This window comes from Camponotus vicinus, unplaced genomic scaffold (genome assembly GCF_025532165.1).
Source record: "Camponotus vicinus isolate PSW18456_S1 unplaced genomic scaffold, iyCamVici1.0 SCAF_1, whole genome shotgun sequence".
Classification (NCBI taxonomy): domain Eukaryota; kingdom Metazoa; phylum Arthropoda; class Insecta; order Hymenoptera; family Formicidae; genus Camponotus; species Camponotus vicinus.
The window spans coordinates 2,407,116-2,424,277 of NW_028141945.1; the positions used below are offsets into that span (position 1 = coordinate 2,407,116).

Below are 17,162 nucleotides of genomic sequence, written 5' to 3' on the forward strand. Positions count from 1 at the left end.
AAATAAAGCATATATTTTGCGTCACTATTATTAATTGTCATCTATTGCACAAAATATGGACAAATAATGACAATTGGCTGTATGAATCATGCGGGTTTGTAGTTGCATTATATGTATAAAAATCTCAATGCTGTTTCAAGAGTTTAAAACTTTTCGTCGATCTCGATCTATTTTAAACCATGTAGTTTAAATCAAGTCAAGTTCTGCGCGAACCCAAGTTTTATTTACATAAAATTATATTTTAACGATGGTGCTACAAGTGCTCTGTTCTCAGTAGTTATATTCGAAACCATCGTTATCGTCTCATTATCATCAACTCTTTTCTAAGGAAAGCCGACACTCACCTCTTGTCTGCTCTATCGCTTGTAAAGCGAATTATCTTAGTCTGTAAGTTTTCTCACTAATAACCTCACTAGCAAACGCTAAAATAATTTTATTCCCGTCCATTCTTCTTTATTAGTATTTATTGTATATTAAATACTGTCAGGATATAAACAATTAACAAATATTAATTTTATATTTTTAGTGTGAATTTTACATAAAATATATAACATATTATCAGATAATGCACAAAGTTCTTTTCAAGTTTCATGTATCGGGAAGTTTGACTAAGATTTTCTTCAACTGTACGAAAGATCAGCAAATTCCTAAAGTCAAATTTACAAGATAAATGAAATTGAATATTTTTATATTTAGTAATTATCTAATAGTAATTTTAAGATTTAAAAAATTGCAAAATTAAGAAATTTAGAAACTAAAACAAATTTTCCAATGTCTTTTAAATATATTTGGACTGCGCGTAAAAAAGTGGAATTAAAAAATATATTACGAAAAGAATAATAACAATTTCTTGCCACGCGTCTTATTAAGAATTTTGCCAGACAAATACATTAATAACTATTTAAGATATCAAGCTGCTTTACATACGGAAGCGCATAGTTCATGGTTCCTTTAATACACTTAATACGGCTTTGATTCCTTTGACAAGCGAGCTTTCTGTATCTTCCGAGCCTTGTTCCTGGATCATGATAAAAGGAAACGCTCGGCCGTTAAACGCGAAAAGCAGCGGCGCTTCGACAGAGCCTCGGGACGCGTCTGTACGTCGCCATACACATGATCTACGTACCTGTGTACGTATAATACGACGAACGTTTACGACCCGAAATTCCGACGAAGACCTCGTCGAAATTTCAGTGTGCGAGGCTGCACGTTGAGCATCCACATCCACATCCATATTCATGCGCAGACCGTGGCGGGTGGCGGGTATGCAAATAACAATATAGGTTGAAACGCAGAGGGTGCGGGTGTGTGTGGAGTGGAGCCGACATGTGGATAGGGTGGATCGTGGCGAGGAGCGAGAGAGGAAAGAGGAGACGATGAGAGAGATGGTCCGGGAGTATAAGAGGGTTCGGGATCGCGTCAGATGACGAGATTTTTCAAAATGTGAAAACTAATATTGCAAAGCCGCGGCTTCCTGCGGGGATGGGTCATCTCGACTATGACTCACAGACACTGCCTCACCCTCGTTTCACCTTGATATCCTTCCTTCCTCTGTCGTGCTATTTCAGAACTGCCTCCTTTCTTTACCTTATCCTATCCGCTGCCATGTCGCCGGCCTAGTCCTTCGCTCGCCCATACTTTTCCCTTTTTATATATGTCGTGTGTGTATATATATGTATATAGGGATGTCATATATACTGAAAAAGTATACCGTGTGTAACTCACTGACAGCTATGGCATCTATATAGCGACTACGATTCACGGTACACCGCCTCTCATCGGCCTTCCTGCGTTGTAGGAAGGGAGCTTTCTTTATTAAAGCTCGCCGGAGTGACCAAAATATGAGTTTATATCTACTAGGGACCGACCGCCTGTCTGTCGTAACCCTTGTCTGGTGGCCTTCGTCATAGTCATCATAGAAAATGAGGTACAAATATAAATTCCATATATTTCGTCAGTTCTTTGCGTCTTTTGTTTTCATCTTTATATGGTGTAATTTATGGTACGCAGAATGAGAATAAAAAATAGTTGCTATAATTATTCAATTACTGAACTAATCTGACATAAATATTAATAAAGAATTATGCATTTACTTTGTCTGGTAATAATCATCATATTTATTGTTTAAACATGGAAATCGATTTATTAGGCATGTATTTAAATAAAGAATTATTTTGACGATCTAACAATAGTAATACTTATATTTTATTACTCACTTTGCTTGCACTTTGCTAAAAGCCAAAATCAATACTCTCTATGTTTATTTTAATTATTTATATATACTACAGTTAATACTAAGTAAATTAAAAATAGCATAATAAAGTATCAAAGGTATACGATATTCTCGCGTTATTTTCTTTTGAAATTTTATCATGAAAACTCTCACAATACTTGTGATAATAAACCATATCTCGATGGAACTCTAGGGATTTAGAAGAACATTATAGTTAAACAACTACTATGCAGGAGAACAGAGTGAACGATGCTCTGGAGAGTATCAGTTTTTTTAGTCGTTATCGTTGGCATTCTAAAAACTGACCAATAAATAAAAAATAATTTAACAATGTATATATTTTTAATCGATCGTTTGCAAAAATAATATAAATCAGTTAGTATTCGATGATCCAATAATGTTTAATCATCAATGTTGTACGTATTATTGTATAAGTTGAAATTAATATACAATCTATAACAATTATAATCTTTTATATATAATAAAATAAAATTATACATAAAAATTATTTGTGTATATAAATATAATTTTTATAAAATTTCATTTTTTATCTTGCAATTTTCTCTTGCAATATTATTATTGTGTGTGTTAATATACAATAACAATACTGTGTGTGCATAGACATACATGTCAAGATTACTATAATATAAGATTATATAGGGGCAAAAATATTTAATATTATATTAAATAGAATTTTTAATTATTTTTAATGCAAAGAAAAATATTTTTTTCATATTCAACGATGAATGCCAAAAGCTTTTGGTTTATATTTTATTATGTAGTGCGACAGTAGTGGTTTGCAGTGAAGATTTGTAAATAAAGTATAATACATTCAATGTGAAGCAGATGAAATGGTAACGTTGCATTTTGAAACCGTACAAGTGGAACCAGATGAGATGCTTCATAGATCTTAATGCGAACAGTCCCATGGTTGTAAAAAGAATAGTAACAGAAAAAATATTCAACGTTAGCGAACGTTATTACGTTTTGTATATTTCAAAAGTGGATATTCCTGGACGTATAATGAAATCTCGATTGCAATATTGGTAATAAAATTTGATTGCTTGATATGTATGTTTTTTATCTACATGCAAACTAATTGTACCTTGCTACATTTTTCCGATGCTTGGAAAATATTAAAGCCAATGCATATGTACTATTTGGAAAATAAAATTTTTCATAAATGCATTGGTATTATGTCGCGGTACATCATATTGTATATAGTGTGTGAATCTACTTTTTATTAAATTTTCATAATGAAATATCTCAATGGATTCTATTATTAGTTAAGAGAATAAGAAATTAAAATAATAATGGCATATTGAAATTTCATTAAGCAAATAATAAAATGTTAATTTTTATCGCGTTAATTCTTGATACTGATTATCATGACAAACTATTCTTCATATATTAATTTAAATATATTAATATGTACCTATTTTATTTTATCATTAAGAGTTTTTGATATTTATATTTCGTGACGCGATGTAATTAATGTAAAGAGTACATGAAATTTTTCCACCTCTGCCATCGTTATTTTGAATAAAATGATCAAAAGCTCGAGAGACAAGACATGGTATAAATTTCCTGCTCAAAAATAAGTCTGTATAGAAAACAAAACAAGATGATCCAAAACGAGAGTTTTATAACTGCAGATTCTATAGTGCGTCCTGTTACGATATCAAGTTGGAAACTTTTCTTCTTACATGTATGTTTAACCGTCATATTGATTATATAAATGTACATTTTGATGATTAGATGGGTTTCTTTCGTAATTAATTGAATAATAAGTTTATTAAACACAAACGAAAATAAATCATTATCATGATTTTTAAGAGAAAATAATTGACTCCTTGGCTATAATAAATCACCAAAGTAATGAATATCCTTACACTAGAAATAATAAATATCATTACATTAGAAAATTATTATTATTTTATATAAGGTTTTAAGATTTATATGGAAAATAAACAGGTCAGCATGTTGCTTCTAGCTTCATCATATTCGCTGCTTTTTCTACATGTAGACACATACAATCATAATCGTCCGTCTGTCCAACTCTATCTACCTTTTTCTTCTCTTTTGTTTTCTCTGACACTCGACCTCCTTATTTCGGCCGAGTTTTCAGAAGTTGCAACTATTTCGCGCTCAAAGCTCTCTCTCCATACTGATAGTACGAGATATCTGCGCGAGGACTTTTCCAAATCCTTGCAGTTTAAATATTCTATCTCTCCTTTTCCTTAGCTTTTCCGATGTTTGGATGTTTCAGTCCTTTAAGCTATCAATTGGTGAATCATGAATCGCGGTTGTATTCAAACAGTTTCCTCTTTTTTTCTCTCTTTCACGCCATCAATCCTCCTTCATTTTCCTCCTTTTCACGTGCATACCCCTTAGTCATCAACAGTTGCTTTCTCTCTATTCCTTTACTTACTACCCGATCTGGTGTATAGCTACAATCGACTACAGTTGTGTACACCGCGAAGTGTGCGTTATTGGCAAAGCGGGGAAAGGCACTTCCATAGAGAAAGGCCGGTGTTTCTGGAGCTGCATCGTTTTACGTGTTGCGTCTGATCGTGAATACCCAACCCACACTACCGGTATACCTTTATCTGCTCCTCCGCATCGTACGCTCGTAGACTTCCTTTCCGAAGTGCCTTTGTTCGAACGAGTTGGCCGAGTATTGCGGTGGTCGTGGCGAAAGCCGGTTGTGGTTGTCTCGTCCACGGAAAAGAATTGCCGATTTAATATCGTGACATATCGGCATGCCAAACGCTCTTATGTATCGAATGTGAGATGGCTCGCCCATCTTTATTCGGTCATAAAATTCTTTTTTTGTTTCGTAGTATCTTCTTTACATAATAATAAAAAATGCTTTTATTTTACTAATGATTGGTGAGAGTTATGTCTCCCAATAAGCGGGGAGGGGATTACTTCATAATTATGTTTATTAAATGTGTGATCATTTCAAATACTGTGCATACGTATATACTTTTAATATATCATATATTTTTAATTATAATGCAACTTTACTTATATGATACATTTTTTTGTACAAATATATGTCTTTTATTTATTTTAAATCTGTTGTCATGTTTTGACAAATGAATATCACTCACACATAATCTCCTCGCGCTTGTTGAGAGATAAATAATGGTCTCTTTCACGAACGAGACCCTCATCGGCCGCTCAATGTTGCTGAAATATTTTATTTTCCTATGTTATTAAGTATATCCATTTCTTTTATATTTCTCATATATCTTGTGGAATTCTATAACCAATCATTTCTAGAGAGAAGAAATCAGTTCGCATCTATTTAAAGAGGTGTTTCAGATACACATAATAACAAAAAAACACTTTAATTTAATATTTATATCATTCAACGTGAAGAAACTAATTATAATATAAGAACTGTTAATCTAAAAATAAAGAATTAAACCATTGATATTAGAATGACAAATCTTTGACATAGAAATAGAGTAAAAATTTCGAAATAATATTCTCGAAACAGACTGATATCATCTCTTGTCTAAATGGAAAACGTCTAAGAAGAAAATATTTCGTGTAATGTTTCTTCCATCATTATCAGCTATAAATTCATAACGCAAATTTTAATTTAATATTGATTTTATTTTAACGTCCGTTAATGGGAAGATACAGCGAGTAAAAAATTCATCATGAACCGTTAACTCTTAAAGTTGCACAAATTTGATTGAATTTGTACCAAGAACCGAAAGGAAGAACTGCCCATTGGAGAATCCGGAGTAGGCCGGAGACAGAAAGGGAAGAGAGAAAAGATGAGAGAGAACGAATACGTATCGTGCCGTAGAGTGAGCTGAATATTTTATTTGGACGAGTGCTTGGGCTCAGCGTCGGCATATACCCATTCTTCCAAGGGTAGTTTTTTCTCTGCGACGTCTCTCTCGAGGCATACAGCAGGTTGACGTAGCAGACAACTCTGGATACTGACCCTAGTCTTTTCTCAAACTGCTGTATATTCTTCCGAACGAGCGTGCGCATATATACACTGAGTGTTTCTGATTAATTACACCTTCTTTTGATTATTAATAAATGCTATATGAACAACTAAGGAAAACTTGTTTGAGCAAATGTATGAAATAAATTTTGAATATAAGAAAAAATTAATTAATAAAAACCTGTCTAATTTTGTAACTGAATAAAACGTTATATTTCTATTTTTATGAAGAGAAGATTAAGAGCCATTTGCTCCATTTTAAAGCGATCAAATTTATGATACTTTTTCGAAAATATTATTCCCGAATTAATAAAATGTATATTCCAATTTAATCGAAATCTAATATTGTGTATTTTGTACTTATACATGTATATATTAAAGGAAAAGAAAATAGAAGACTGAGAGGCCTAAAGAATATAGGAGGCAAGTAAGAAACGATCAAAGTGCCTAAGAAATCTACTCTCAAGAAAGCATACGTTATAAGCGTGCACTTTTATGAGCTAATGAGCAAAGTGCTCCTCTATAGTGCTGTTTAGTCCTAGAGACCAACTTTTTATGTTTATGACTTTTATTTATTATAATCGAGCTTAAAAGCTTATTTTCGATGCGCATTAGTTGTAGATTTAAAGCTAATATAAATCTATAAAAAGATCTATAAATAAAATGTTGATTAAGCTGTAATCACATTTAATATTTGCATGATATTCAATTATAAATATTATATATTTATATCAAAGCAAATATTTTCATTTAATTAGTTTTCTTAAGAAAAATACTAAATTTTTTACTTTATCTATTTAAAAAAAATATAATTAGACACATTACACACGACACTTATATATTATTATAAATGTAATAAAAATATCTAATTTTTTTATTTATCGTGTTTTCTGAAATATACGTTATTTTTTTCTAACACTAAATTTGATTATTTCAAGATATAAGCGTTAACTTGTTCGATCTTGAATGTCACGTGACTTGAGTGGCAAGTAAGTCATAGGCGGAAGGCAATGAAACTGAGAGCTTCGGGACAAGACTTGTGCGTGACATTGATTTCGGCAGGTTCGATTCCTGGCAAACGAGATATTGAGCTTCAAAGCGAGACTCGTACGTGGGCTGTATTTGGATGTACTTCGAGTCTATCTTCCCTCTATCTGTGCGAGAGGATAGCGAGGGTATGGCAGGAGGATCCTTAGCAGGGTTTACAAAGAGAATGCACGATGCAGCCTCTTACTAGATCTCTGTCTCTACTCTTCCTTTTCCCCGCTCCCGCCTCCCGCTTCGAAGATCTCCGTTTTGCTCTTCTCTTGCGCCACCCTCCACGTCCTTCTTCCGTCGCTCGATATTTCAGAGACTCTAAGCATAATTCTAACCCTGGTGGACTATACGCGCGCCGAGGGAATTCTTCTGTGGCGACGCAGAGTATCGGCCTTATTGAAATTTCATACCCGTTGACCTACCTACCAAAACCCCCCACTTCGGATGTGCTTGGCTAGTTCACCCGAACATCCGACATACCGAATGCTTCCTTTCTGAGGGAACCAACCATTACGCGTCTCCGGCATCATCCCTCTTCTGCTTACGCCATCTCCGTTGAGTTCTTCGGAAAATTGTTCATGAAAAGAATGACCCGACATTCACTCGAAGGGCGTACGCAACGGTCTGACGCCGCGCAATGCTTACGCGAAGCAGTAAAGTATCTCAAAAGTTGCGAACGAAGTCGAGAAAGTGAAGGAAAGTTCACCGTGCCGAAAGAAGTTTGCGAAGAAGTACGGAGGTACTGTACTTACCGTCTACGGAACGTTAAGGACGTTAAAGATCGTGATGGTGTTTTAAATTCATCAAGCGGAACGGGCGAGAAAATTGATTATATATTTACTAATTCTTTTTTTTTTCTACTCCAAGTATTCTACAAGAAGGAAAAGAATTATAATCGCGCGCGTTTTCCGCATCAGAAATTATACGTATATAGCGTCCGCGCGAATTTAACGTCTCTTCGACGCATTACACGAGTCAGCGTGCAATTGACACTTTGAGACGGGAAGTAAAAGGAGGAGATGATCGCCAAAGGCTACTAGACTTCTGAAACCGTGCAAGGCGAGACAATTTCGAATGCCACGTCACGTAGGTACGTTAAAGGTGGTCATAACTATGTCACAGCTTCGTTGGACCGAATTCTCTTTGACTATTTGCCGAGGGGCGAAGCGTCGGTCGAGACGTAAGAGGAGGACGTGGAAGATGGCTGGGGCGAGGCTAAGTTTACGGGGTCAGTTTGTCGAGAAAGGCGGCCATATAAGGGGTTAGAGGCAGAGAGTACCGAAGCGGTCGCCTTCTAGAGAGACGAAGTTGGGAAATAAAGAGGAACAGGGGACGTCCGCGCGCCGATGCAGTCCGACGATGAGGCGAGAGGAGGACAGACGGGGGTAAGATTTAAACTCCGACAACGTCTCAAGTCCGAGTGCGCTGCTCGTTCGGTGGATTCGGTCGCCAGCGACCGGCTACTATTACTACTATAACCGAGCACCAAGATCCGGGATGGAATCCCCCGGATGTCGGTGCCCGAGGCAGAGGACTCCAGTCTCCGGATTTTAAGTGCCTACCGCCGAACCAGCGAGGCGCATCATTCGGCGACTTCCCTGAATCATTTCACGGAATATCGCTCTCCACGACCCTTTCTACGACGTAGTCAGCCGCTCGTACTATCGTTGTGCATCAGAAGGGCAACCGTACGAGTAATACGGTAGAAACGAGCATATGTACTTGTTAGAGAGCACGGAATATACGCGCCGGATTTATCGCGGATAAAACGAGATTGACGTGGAGGGTTTTTCACGTGTCGCGATGAGATGAGAACAAGATCGCGTCGAGGGATGTATCGTAGGGGAATAATATCGTCTTACTTATCGTTGTTTATGTCTGCAACTGTGAAATTTTACAGACAGAAATAACTTTGATTCATATAACGAGATGATATAATATACATTTCGTTGGTAAAATTTATAAGAATAAATGTCATACATATTAATATGAGAATGTGACAGTATAATACCACAATTATAGAAAATTCAATATCATGTCGTTTATATTCAGAATTATATTTAGGTAGTATAAATATAGTATAATACCTTTTTTTATCACGAGTTAAAATTCTGCAAGATATATTGAATTCATTTAACTGGAAAATTCCACGCTTATCGTCGGTAGATTATAAATAATCATCTGTAAATTTTTTACTTTAACGCGATCTTGATCTATTATATTACATTTTTTATCTAGAATTCCGGGCTCTAGATTCGTTCCGTAAACTGTAGCAGGAAGTCACAAACTACTCAGAAAAGTAACGAAGGTTTCAAGAGGAAAGACTGAGAGAGGTCGAAAAAGAGAGGCGGATTTCTGCTCCGAAAGGGAGTGATAATCTTGAGAAGTAATAAATCAAGTGACCGCACATTCGCAACACTCGCGAGTATATGGATCCGCGTGGATTTGCGCGAGCAAGAATTGCGCCGACGTAACATGCGAGCGATTGTGTGCGAAACGTCATAATCTCATTGTTGGATGGCGATACGCGCGAATTGTATCTAGTGTCATTAGCACGAAAAATGTGACAGTGACAAAATTGTGAACCGGATATTGTCGTCGACGCCGTCGTCCGCCAGCGGGAAAGATTTTTGAAGATTGTAACATTTTCAGGAATTTCCGCTGAAGCGTAAGCGCTATGCGGGTTCGGAATTCCTCTGACATACCTACTCGGCGTAATTCCTGGTATTCGCTTATGTCAGAGCCGTGCTACTTTTAGGATTGAATAAAATGTATCGACGAATAAATAGGAGTTTACGCAGTATGAGAAATATACGGTTGCTTTCAGATAGCCAATAAGGGGGTAAGTAAGTTCGCAAGCAACGAGAGGCTCGTAAGTAATAATTCTCTTCCACCCTCGAAATTCGATATCCGGTGGGGTAAGCTATTTCGTTGCTTTGATCCCCTTCGTCTTTCTTACGGATTGGGTACTCTACAAGAGTCGGCATGTGCATCGGAAAATGAAATGGATGAGAGCATCTGGGTAATGGACATTAAAGAAAGAGAGAGCGAGGGAGAGAGACAGATTGTGCGAGTGACAATCAAATTATAGTAGTCACACGGTAAAAACGATGTTTGACCCCGGGCAAAAATTGAATGGTTTTATACATGCCATTCCTGGGAACTTTTTCATTTTTGTCGCATAAAATTTTCACACCTCTGTGGACGTGCTTCTGTACTATTCTCACGAAGTTTTAAAAAGCTTTTGGCTGACAAGCACGAATGTCGACCACGTGCGCGTTGATAATCCTGAAAAAATTACGGTAGAGTTAGAAGTTACTTTGCGGTAATGCAAGGAAGTCTAAGCGCGGCGGAGATGAGGAATACGCGTAAATGAGAGAGAAAGAAAGAGAGAGAAAGAGCGCTTGAGAGAAAAAAAAATAATGTCGGGCGTATAGTGAAAGCTGAGTTATTATGTCCGGACATTACAATTGAACAGTCGTATCCTTTACCTATCTATCTACCCACTCCCACCGCCGGCGCTGCCTCGGCGGTACGAGAAAGTTGTCTGTACTTTTACGGATAAAGATCTCGAGCAAAAGTTACGGTCGTTTGCAAACTAATCGAGCCGTCGCTTTCCCTACAGGGTGTCGAAACTTTCGGAGGCTGTCAACTTTTCCAACCGCCCTTGCCGCTACCTCTCCCATTCTACTGTCTCCCACTTCTTTTTACGCTTACCCTCGACCAACGGCGACGATCTGCAAAGTAAAGCAATCATGCTTTTTTATCTTTTCGACGCTATTTCACACTCGTTTCTTCTTTATAGCCGGGTCGGAGGATAAATAATACCAGGGCGAATTCTTAAGGAAAGTTGCCGCGAAATATTTCGATCATTATCGGCGTGTTAACTCGTACTCGCAAAGCTTTCGTTGTAATTTATAAGCAAAGTTATTGCCGCGAATAAATAAAATTTCAGTCACTAGGTACAATCTGTAAAATAGTTCTTTTTTCGTCATTTATGATATTCTTTTTCTACAAGGAAGATTAAAGAGCTAAGTCACGTTAGTTTAAACGTTACGTAAAGTGAAAAACAGGTGTTATCGCATGTGCATATGGTGTATAATCGATATCATTTATATCCTCGCAAAGATTACCTTCCAACGTCAACTTTTATTAGCTTCCGTATTATGATTGGAGATGCACTTACGCGTAATAATGGAAATTGAAGAGAAGAGCATTCATATATTTTTGAAAAATATTATATTACTTTCAACATAGAATATAATCTTTTTTATACGCTTAATCGTACATAATATTTGTATAATCTTTCATTTTAAAAACTCGTAGAAGAATATTTTATCATTGATCTCAAGTTCTGATTTTTCCAAGCACGTAAAAAAAATATCGGAATATTATCGGAAATATATATACGGTTTAAATTTAATTTTTCTCGACAATCACACATTAAATCTGTCATGTTATGGCACATTTTCACGGAATATAAATGGCATGTAACATTTTAACAGATTATTCAGAAAGACTAGGACAAAAGACCACGTAAACTCTCAACATTTAGACTGGTCATGCGTGTCGCTCAGCGAAATATTAATTTGAACGCATGTTGTATACATGGTAGATCACGCGTGAAGAGTGCGATAAGCACTAAACGCATGCCCAGCCGAAACAAAATCTGTATAATCGATAGGAAAAAAAAAAACTGGCGCAGTCGATGTAATTCGTAAAAAAAAAAGAAAAACCTATGAGATCTTTATCTACAGAAACGATCAAAATAGACGGAATGCTTCCCTAATGAAGGAGGATCGATGATATAACTGGTTCATTACTGGAGGTGTCAGGGATGATTATCCGTTGACGCAATCAAATCGCGGGAATTTGGTCTACGATATACTTAACTGACGTAATTCCAGGGTGCCGATTCCACGTAGCGTTAACGAACAACGGACAAGTATAAGCTGATCGAGGTCGATCAGTCAGCCGATCAGTCGAAACTCGCTCGTCGTGAGATTGATAACGAGGGTCGTTAAAATTCTGTTCGCTGCATCGCGAGAAACGGCCGCGGCCGAATTTCAATGTGTTCGCACGTATATATATTCGTCCTCCTCTACGTCCTCCTACGCGAACGTTGCACACGTGTATGACATATACACACACATTGGCGCACGATGTATGTAGTTGCACGCACACGTGGCTGACGCAGCAGCAGCAGCAGCATTCGTGTGAGAACGTCTGGCGCAGGTTTCAGCATGGAAACGACTCTCCGGGGGACGGCTATATTAAAATTCCTTAAAACTTTTTAATCTTTCCGCCGTAGTTAAATATTAATAACGAAATCTCGGATACGGCAATGTGCGCGACGCTGCTCGGGGACACGTCGAGCCACTACTCGTTATACTTTTGCCAAGATTCCGCCCCGACGTCGCGCCAGGTTTCCTTCAAGTCCTAGATCTATGGATTAAAACTGAATAGTGGCGGAGTGTCGGCGGACATGCAAAATGGCAGGATCCCGATTATAACGATGCCTTCGTGTATCATAAGTTAAGCTATGCGCGTTGAACTCTGGAAACGTGTTAGCCACGTTTGTATGCGCGGGCGTGCGCACACGTTTAATAGCACACGCCTGTGCCCCGGCGTGAATGTGTATATTAGACGGTACGTGTATCGTCGAAGGGCAGTTAAGTTGGGGCGAGACGACCGTGCAGCTTACTTAACCACCATTTAAACCTGAAAGCGAGCTTTGGTTCTCCGCCGAGATCAAGCTGTGACACTAACGGCCTAACGCTGTACTGAAATGCCCAAAACACGTTGACTATAAGCGGCACTCCCGAGAGCAACATGCACGAATTGCTTCCTTAGGTATAACCAACCCTACGTATGTTATCGTATTATATTTCTACAATATTAATATTTCTGATTTTTTATACATGGCACTAATGATTTGAATAACGAAACGTTTAATTATCGACATTGCATTGCAGAATTTTTAAGCCAGTTATAAGTCAGATGTCTATAAGAATTTAATTCATTTTAATTTCATGTTTACTCTATCTTACGCGCAAACTTTCTATATAGAATATTTTTTCTACAGCTCTTTTTCATTTTATCATATCTCTTACTTTCTGTTGTATTTTCTAAAGTCTATTGATGATGAAAAAACTTATATTGTATAATAATAATTAAATAAAATAATAATTAACCGTGGAACAATTATTTTTTATAAAGCTGTAATAGAGCGCAATTGGGCTTGTATTATTCGAAGCTACTTTGTCTTTGATCCTGGTGGCTACTTCGAATCTCCAAGAGTAATCAAGGTGCAATGCGCTTGTATGCAAATGTAGACATAGGTTGAAGCAAATTGTAGTACTCATGTGAATGGACCATTCCAGAAATCCCTTTCCTATTATAGTCATTGTAGTGGTACATTGTATAGCAGCTTTCTCTAAGTTTCGATAAATACACTTAGTTCTTTTATAAAAAATAATGATTATTCTTTAACGCTTTATGTGAAGATAATGTAAAAGAAACATTAAATAATTAAATAAATTTAGAATTTAAAATCATCATTCTTCTCTTATCAATCAAATGTTAAAAATCAATAGGCAAAAAAACCACAGCGCAAAGCTAACAGTACGCAAAAAACAAAAAATGAGGACAACTAATAAGCGATTTTCATTTTCGAATTTTATTTGTAAATTTATAATATTGCGTGCAGTTTATAATGTCACCACTCTTTCTGCGATTTTTGCGTTTCCCGCTTTTTTGTAATACATTGATATGACCATCTGTTCTTTCTTGATTTTGACATCACCTTTTGTGCGATTTTTTTGTTTGATACTTATCTTATTGTAATCTGCGAGACATTGAAAATGATCCAGAACCGGATCGAAACATTTGTCCTTCCTTTAATATAATTTTGATTGTGACACTATTAGTTGTCCTCATTTTTTGTTTTTTGCGTACTGTTATCTTTGCGCTGTGGTTTTTTTTTGCCTATTGATTTTTAACATTTGATTTATATCTTACAACCACTTTTGTATTTATATTTTTTCTCTTTTCTTATCATATCTAAAATATATCTAGATATATCTCTTCTCTTATCTAGAATATATTTTCTCCAAAGCGTATTTATTTCGTTATACTATCAGTAATTACATCAATTAAAGCTTCGATTTAGATTTCAATGTTGCGTCGTTTACAAATTATGACCGGTAATTAATTTACATGGTTAAAATTTCAAGTTACATTGTTAAAATTTCTAGTCAATAGCGGGCGAATCAGCAATTTGTAATTAAATTCCTTTGTTAAATATAATTATGCTTTCTATAATATTTAATACAAGAGTGAGTGTGTGCATTTATTTCATATATCTCAACGTTTTTGCAAAATGGTATTCTGATTTAAGTTTTTAAGCTTAAGAGAGTTGTCGTTTTTATTTTATTTTTCTAATGCAATTTTTGGTGTTCTAACATATTTTGACTGAAAATATTTTTGATTTTGAAAGTTTACTAACAAGATATAATTTTCTCGAGGATGCATAATCATATGTTTAAATAAATTTCTGAGAGATATAAAAGTCACATTTTCATTAATTTTTTTTTACAAAATACAGTCAAGAAACAAATGTAATATTTTTAGAAAAAAAAATAATTTTCTCAAGTCATCAAAATATAAAGAAGGTATTTCCCATCACGGCATTTTATAGTGACAGATCACATGCATATATAAAACATATACGTCATATACATACATATATACACGCATATATATATGTATATACATATGTATACATATATATATATATATATATATATATATGAAACTAGAATTTATGGTACAATATTCATAAAGGCTTGCCCGAAAAGCAGAAGCGCTAAACCGCGTTTCACGCTTGGCAAGCGATATTCGCCAGCATGGCGTTATTCATATTTGAGGGAAATACGCTGACCGGCATGTATAAGAATAGTGAAATTGCTTAGCACGGAATATCGACATAAATTCGTAATAACTCGCTTTTCTGCGTTAAGCTGCGTTTATCACTATAGAAAGTCAAACGACGCTATTTCAAAGGCAAATTTAGATAGACTTGCCTCTTTGTTATTCGCGTAATGTATTTACCCGTTATACAACGAGATTCCTTGCGGTGCAGTATCAGCCTCGATCGAATGGATCGCGCTAAAGATATAATTAATCACGAATGTTTATCGCATAAGGAACGAGGCATGGCAGGCCTTTCCGGGATAAACCAGCTGAGGCGAGGAAGAGCTTGGGATCGGAGAAAGGAGCGTTGGACGGAGCATAGAAGAGGCGTGAGGAGCATTGGTGGTAGTGGAGAGAAAGAAGAAGGGGCCGGGAAAAACAAAATAAAAGAGGAAAACCGCTGGCAATTTTTCACTAGCTTTTTAAAGCGCGGCTTAGGTACTCGTGAAGCGAGTTTGAATCGATTTTTCCAGTGGGAGGGGTAGAGGGGCCCATTTTTCTGCCGTCTTCTTGTACCAAGCGGCGCAAACTGTACCTACCTTTCCAGCTGTTTCGCCACCGAACACGGTTGTCGCTCGAAGGCCGAGTTTAGATTGGAATCTGAAATTTCGATACCTTACTCGACGATTCCCTTTTTTCTCTCTACCGAGCAAATGCTCGCGAAGTTTCGTCGGCGCAAAGATGGTGCATCTGCATGAGCCAAGAATAAATCAGGCTGCGAAATCCGAATGGAGATTTCTTGCCGCAAGAGAAACGGATACGAAGATCTATGCTTTGGAAGGAACGATTTTACCTCTACGATTTTTACGGATTGAGATTCTTAATCCGCGCGAGATATAGAGAGATGATAAAGCGCGGGATGATAAATTGTTGTTAACGTAAATGCCCGTCCAGAGAAATATTGGTGTGAAATAAATGTCTCGGTGAAGTACAAGTAACGCCATATAGTTGCGAGTGCATTTATTTCGTTCACTTTGTGGCTTTATCGTGGCGCGAAATCGCGATACTGTCCCTGACTTTCGTCACGTAAAATCACAGGGCGTAGCATACTGTTTGCAGATACAATCGATGTAGAGCGCGGGCTTACTGACACTTCGCATGCTCGCAAAATGTAAGCTCAATATGTTCCTTTTGTTTTGCTCACGTAATTTCCTCGCGAAATCGAAGTTCTGCCACTTATTATACCTATTCTTAGACCATCACGAATCCTTGGCATATGTGGCATTATATAATTTGCCTTTAGAAATAAAAGTAATTCTCTTCATTCGAAAATTTTAGAGCATTATCACATTAGAGTACAACGTCAACAAGTATTATATTTTCAATTATATTTTCCATTGTATTCACTATTATGTCTCTACTTATATATAAATAAAATAAAAAATAATAATTTTTTTTTTAAATTTACATGTACTAGAAATTAAAAAAAATTTATAACAGTTTATCCATAGCTTCATGTCCATTTATTATAATTTAGAATATTTTACGAAAAGAAAAGATAAAAAAGAGAAAAAAAGAAAAATATATTTTATCCATTAGAAATCAATAATCAATTAAATTCACAGGGAATTAATTTTATTTGTTAAGAGCTGTCTGTAGAGTTTCTGTTGCGTAAAATCGCTTCTCTGTTGTATAAATGCAAGCATCTTAGTGTTACTAGCTTATTGATACAATCGATCAAGACTGCGGAGATTGACGCGACTTCACTTCTAGTTCGCAGCGACACCCGACTTCGAAGGGTATCGGTGCTTGCGATATTATCGTCATGCATCTATCGACCGGTGAGTTTAACGGAGCGCAAGGTCGCAGGACTCGTGGTAGCTGCCGCGCGATTGCAGAGATATGCGTTATTATTGTTCGCGTCGGTGCATCGTGAAACGTCGGACGATGATGGAAACTCGTAAAACAGCTCAGTTAGGACGAGAGGGCGAGATCGTTAAAAGT

General features: G+C 36.5%; 1 protein-coding gene across 10 annotated transcripts in view; it reads right to left on the minus strand.

Annotated features, from left to right (window-relative positions):
- Positions 1 to 17,162, minus strand: part of LOC145963593 (nucleolysin TIAR) — a 423,794-nt gene that overhangs the window by 76,723 nt on the left and 329,909 nt on the right. The gene's annotated exons all lie outside the window — the stretch shown is intronic.